Source organism: Melanostigma gelatinosum (genome assembly GCF_949748355.1).
Source record: "Melanostigma gelatinosum genome assembly, chromosome: 20".
In the NCBI taxonomy this organism is placed as follows: domain Eukaryota; kingdom Metazoa; phylum Chordata; class Actinopteri; order Perciformes; family Zoarcidae; genus Melanostigma; species Melanostigma gelatinosum.
This window is the reverse complement of record NC_136653.1, coordinates 6,402,185-6,408,184: the sequence shown is the minus strand read 5'-3', so window position 1 is coordinate 6,408,184 and position 6,000 is coordinate 6,402,185.

Sequence of the window (6,000 nt, the reverse complement as noted above, 5' to 3'; positions counted from 1 at the left end):
ATTAGATAAGCCACTCAGACTAGAGATAATCAAAAAAAAAGAAAAGAAAAACTGTTCATCACAAAGGTAACCAAACAGCTTCAACATATAATACCTGCAAAGACATTTAGTGTTACGCACTCACATTTAAAGGGTAAGATTATTATTAAAGGGTAATTGTTAATCAAAACTCTAATTTATTTTGTGTTTATTTAGACTCCGCAACGATGAAAAATTATAGGCCAATATCAAACCTTCCATTTTTAAGTAAAATAATTGAAAAAGCGGTTTTCCAACAGCTGACCAACTTCTTGGCCGTAAATAACTGCTTTGATGTTTTCCAGTCAGGCTTTCGACAGCACCACAGCACTGAAACTGCTCTTGTTAAGGTTTTCAACGACATCCACTTAAACATAGACAATGGCAGAAGTTCAGTCTTAGTGTTACTGGATCTCAGTGCTGCATTCGACACGGTCGACCATGCCATACTCCTAGAAAGACTAAACATCTGGGTGGGACTCTCTGGCACAGCACTTAACTGGTTTGAATCCTACTTGAAGGATAGAGAATACTTTGTGTCTGTAGCTGATTACACATCAGAGCTGACTAAAATGACATGTGGTGTTCCCCAAGGTTCAATACTGGGGCCTCTTCTGTTCAACATCTACATGCTTCCACTAGCTCAGATTATGGAACGCAACAAAGTGTGTTATCATAACTATGCAGACGACACACAAATCTACATAACGATGTCACCAGGGGACTATAATCCCATACAAGGGCTGGGTAACTGCATTGAACAAATAAACATCTGGATGTGCCAGAATTTTCTTCAATTAAACAAAGATAAAACAGAAGTAATTGTTTTTGGTACCAAGGATGAACAATTGAAAATCACCGCTCAGCTTCAGTCACTGATGTTAAAACCCACAAACCAAGCCAGAAATCTAGGTGTAGTTATGGATTCAGACCTCAACCTGAACAGCCATATCAAGACAATTACAAAATCAGCCTACTATCACCTGAAGAATATATCAAGGATTAGAGGACTTATGTCTCAACAGGATTTGGAAAAACTTGTCCACGCATTTATCTTCAGCAGACTGGACTACTGTAACGGTGTGTTTACAGGTCTCTGTAAAAAGTCCGTCAGAAAGCTGCAGCTGATTCAGAACGCTGCAGCTCGAGTCCTCACTAAGACCAGGAGGGTGGATCATATCACCCCAGTTCTGATGTATTTGCACTGGCTTCCTGTCCAACAAAGAATTGACTTTAAAATCCTACTGTTGGTTTACAAAGCACTGAATGGTTTAGGGCCAAAATACATCTCTGATCTGCTGCTGCCTTACGAACCATCCCGACCCCTCAGGTCGTCTGGGACCGGTCTACTATCTGTTCCCAGAGTCAGAACTAAACATGGAGAAGCAGCGTTCAGTTTTGCTGCTCCACATATCTGGAACAAAGTCCCAGAAAGCTGCAGGTCTGCTGAGACCCTCAGCTCATTTAAATCAAGATTGAAGACTTTTCTGTTTGCTGCTGCCTTTAATTGAACCACATTCAATTAATATATTAATCAATTTCCTGCATTTCTGCATTTTACTATTGCATTTTATTTCTTACACTGTTCTTAATTGCTGTTAAATCTCCTTTTCGCCTTATGTTTTGATGCTTTTAATGGTTTTAAAAGGACTGCACAATATATCGCCATTTCCTCCGGGACCGAGTTCGTGCAAGGCGTACACTATAAAACGCAGATCGGCAGAGATCTTTTCCTGACGTGGTTTGTGTGCGAGTAATTGCAGAATTGCGGCAGTGTATGGTTGATTGCGTGCAGCGTAATGTCTCAGGGAGACATGTGAAAATTACCTTATCAAGACATCAAGTCTCCGGACACCAGGATTGTGGGTAGCGTCCAGTGAAAAAACATGATATCTCTGCTTAGAGTATCCTCGACGGAGTTTCTGTACGAGAGCGCAAATCTTGAGTTAACCGATGAATCGTCGATAACGGGCGAAGTTTAAAAGAAAGTAGCAGAGGACAGGTCCAGAGCAGAGGCCTTGCCTACTTCAATTATTGTTTCAATGTATGTTTTAAATCTCCTCTACTTTTTATGACTGAATTTGATTTCTTACACTGTTTCTTTAATTGTTTTTAAATCTCCTTTTCTTTTGCCTTATGTTTTGATGCTTTTAATGGTTTTATGTGAAGCACTTTGAATTACCTTGTTGTTGAAATGTGCTATACAAATAAACTTGCCTTGCCTTGCCTTACGCTAATGCTGATACTGAGTATTTGCTCTGACTCTATTGGAGTGGAGTTTATCAGAAAAAAAGGGTAACTTTGGTAATTTTTCTTCATGGAACCCTATTTTTCCATAATGTTTGTGTCTAACTGACAAATGGGGAAAGCATTTTTGAAATTGGTCCAGTATTGAAGGATTATGCTGCAGACGTCAGCCGGTAAACACGGCGTAATGTAATCGCTCAGGGCAACTCCACACCCTCAATTTACATCCACTGAAAGTGCTTGTTTTTGTTATTCTAAGTGTCTGACAAAGTCATGGAAAGAACCCCAGAGAGAAATACAACATCTTTCATTGCCTTTCGCTTCCTGTTTTGGACTTGTTGACGGAGGACAACGTTGGAATCGTGTGTGAGAGTTAGAGAGAGGAGTGCCACATGACATAATGTTTTCAGAGTTTGTTGTTTTCCAGTACAGAAAGCACTTTTAATGTCATGGCTGAATATATGGCTGATTTCAACAATGTGGATGCAATGCCAGATTTCAGGAAGAGACTTTTAAATGAGACTAACTAATAGATCGGATCAAGTGAAAAAGTAAAGGAATCCGTTGTATTTCTTTGTGGGGTCCTTTCCATAATGTTCTCAGACACTTATAATTGGTATCTGAGACGGTCAGTGGCAAAAACAAGCACTGTTACTGGACGTAAATTGAGGTTGTGGAGTTGCCCTGAGCAACATTGCAGCCTGTTTAGCAGCTGCCGTCTGCTGAAATGTGATGGATCTCACACAGATCATAGTCAACAACATTTAGATCATTTGATGAATGTGCACACATTGATAATGATACAATTTATATTATATTATAGTACAAAATAAAATTATCCAAGCAACTAACTAACTAGATCGTATTATTCTACTTCATGACATACAGAAGAAAGCACACTTCATAGACTTGTAGAATTTACAATTCTTCAGAGTTCTGTTTAATGCTTTAGAGGTATTGAGTGAAGACTGTCAGGACTTTTTTTTCTTGATATACAGAGATATTAAGTTAACTGAATTCATCTCGTCACTTCCTCACAGATAAAGGTTGATTTGTGCTAAGGTGAAGGTGTTTTTTTTCAATTCAAAACCAAAGCTCAGGTGAGTGATTTACCAAGAGGGAGACTGTTTATGCAAAATTGCATGTTCACTTAAATCCTAGAAAATGTTTGACGGGCTTTCATCCACTGTTTAGCTGATGGTGCCCCCTGAATGGGAGGAAAATGTTAAGGTGACAGTAACGCTGTTTTTGTCGTCTACCTCACATTTCGGTTTTCTCTTGGCAGGAGTTCAGAACTTGTTTGGATTCTTTTTTAAGGTTTTGTGAGAAAGGTATATAAATAAATGATTTTCCAGTTGCCTGGTTAGAGCCCTGCGCCTGTACAGTCCGAGATCAGATATGTGACACTAACATAAACAAATGTAAATTTCAAATGTTCTGAAAGTAATTTCAGCTCTCGGGCTCCCGACAGCAGTTGATCGGTAACACCAGGACGCTGGGGTTGCTAATTAAGTGAATCACAAAAATAGCTGAGAGCATGTTACATCCACGGTTTGCTAAGAATGGATGTGATGGTAACGGAGCGGTTGGAGTCAAGAAGTAAGATCATTCCCTGGTGTTTCCAGCCAGTCAGTGTGTTGAGCAGATTCCCCAGGTTCCTTTCTGAGGACTGCGTGTAGCTGAGAGCTATGTCCGTGCTTTAAAATGATTGCCACTATATCCCTATCTGTGCTGACCGAGCACTCTGCCTGCATGTTTAATGCACTGCTTTGGGTTGGAGAGTCTTTTTGGAACACTGAAAATGAAGTGTACATGTGGAGGCGATAACCCATCTGTCACGTAGAGATGCTGTGCATGCTCTGCAGCAAATGTGAGGAGAGATCAAGTATGGATGATTTTAAATGTGGTACCCTACATCAGTGCATTTGTGATGGGATTATAAACGTAGCACAAAAAGTTGGGAAATTTGTTTTTGGTAGATTATTTCTTTGTTGTAACAATGCTTCTTGGCAATCCATCTTATATCGTTGGAAAGCCTGTTTATTTCCCTTTTAAATGGTGCCACATTAACAAGGAACATACATTTGTGGGATGAGCAGCAGAGGTGAGTATGTGGGTTGCGCCCATGACTGCACTGTGACTACGTCTGAAAAATAAAACTTCTAAAACTTTGCACAAACTGTGTCTGTTTGAGTTCATTGAGGAAGATTTTAGAGAAGATCTTAAGTATCAAACATGACCTTTCATGATTAAAGACTACTTTATTACTTATTACTCGTATTTTTTTAACTAAGCAATCAATCTACTTCCTGTTTACACCGGCACCCACCCGCATGCCCAGTGTACGTGAAGAGTCACGTGATGTTTGTTTTCAGGCGTTTTAGTCTAACGATGCTGAAACGCTGTGTGGACGGAGATCGTTTTCAGTATGGATGTAGACTTATTTGTGTTTCTTTGTATTCTACATACAAAGTGGTATTTTCTTTGTTTTCCTTTTATTTTGCTTTTCCATTGTAAGTTTTCTTCCATTTACGTATGTGAAGCTGTAATACATCTATTCATAAGTCACTAAAACCCTATTCTTATGTCACAATGTCAGACACATTTTGACCTACGTTTGTAAAATCAACTTTGACCTGAGACACTTTCTGTCAAAAGGCCTGACACTCACTCTCCGGGTGATGAAATGGGAGTGTGACTGTCCCTTGGTGGGTCCGAATGGAGGATTGCTGCTGTCAGATGGGTATCCTAACTTAAAGCCCACTGTGACGGTCGGGGCCCTGTGTGGTCCCTCGGGTGCTGCATAATGTTTTCACATCCTCTGATCCAGAAGATGGTGCAATTTGGACAGCCATAAATGGGTTTTTTTTCTCTCTCTCTTCTGTTGTCGGGGCAACTGGGAGCGCTGCTGAAGACTGCATGGCCCTGGGAGTGATGTCCTTATAATAATTTACATACGGAACACTCAACTAAAACAGTCACTGACGATATAAAAGAGGCCGATAAGGTCAGGAGTTTGAAAAAGTACAAACTGAAAAAAATGTGTTTGTGTCAAGTTTGGACTAACCTCCTATGTCAGGTTGGTCACTGTCATCTGGATGATAGCCGTTGAAGACCGGATATAATATGTGAGAAAGACAGCTACTGGAGACACCAGAGAGAGCTGGATTGGATGGGTGTTTGCCTCTTGACATTTTAATGCGGCATCTTTCAAGAAGCCTATCTTTCCCATTTGTTGCTAACAGGCTATTTTATGCACCATCCTTCTGAGCAATCGTCAGTCAATCAAACAGTGGTGGTGTGATGATTTTTTCTCCATTGATTTACAATTAATAAAGAGGGCATTTCTTCAAGTTGATATCTTTGTCTGTTCAGCTGTGGCTTCTACTTCCTCTTCTTCTGTTCTTGCTTTATTTATTCTAAATAATCCAGAATGGTACAAGAAAATCACTTCCTGCGTGCTGACACTTATTTGTATGATAATGTAGGAGATTATTACTATGATCTTCCACAACAAGCTTGATTGCTTCATTTAAATAAATTGTATGTCCTGAATATGTAAAAAGAACTATTAAGGATGCACGTAGTGTAATCTTCAGAGACGAAGACCGTATTTACTCAAAAGCTTGTTGTAACATGAGTGTGGGGCTGAATTCTCCTCTGAAGCCATGGGGAGGTTTTCGTGATTGTTTTCTCTGTGTTCGGTTCCACGTGAGTATTCTCTTTGGTCGTTTC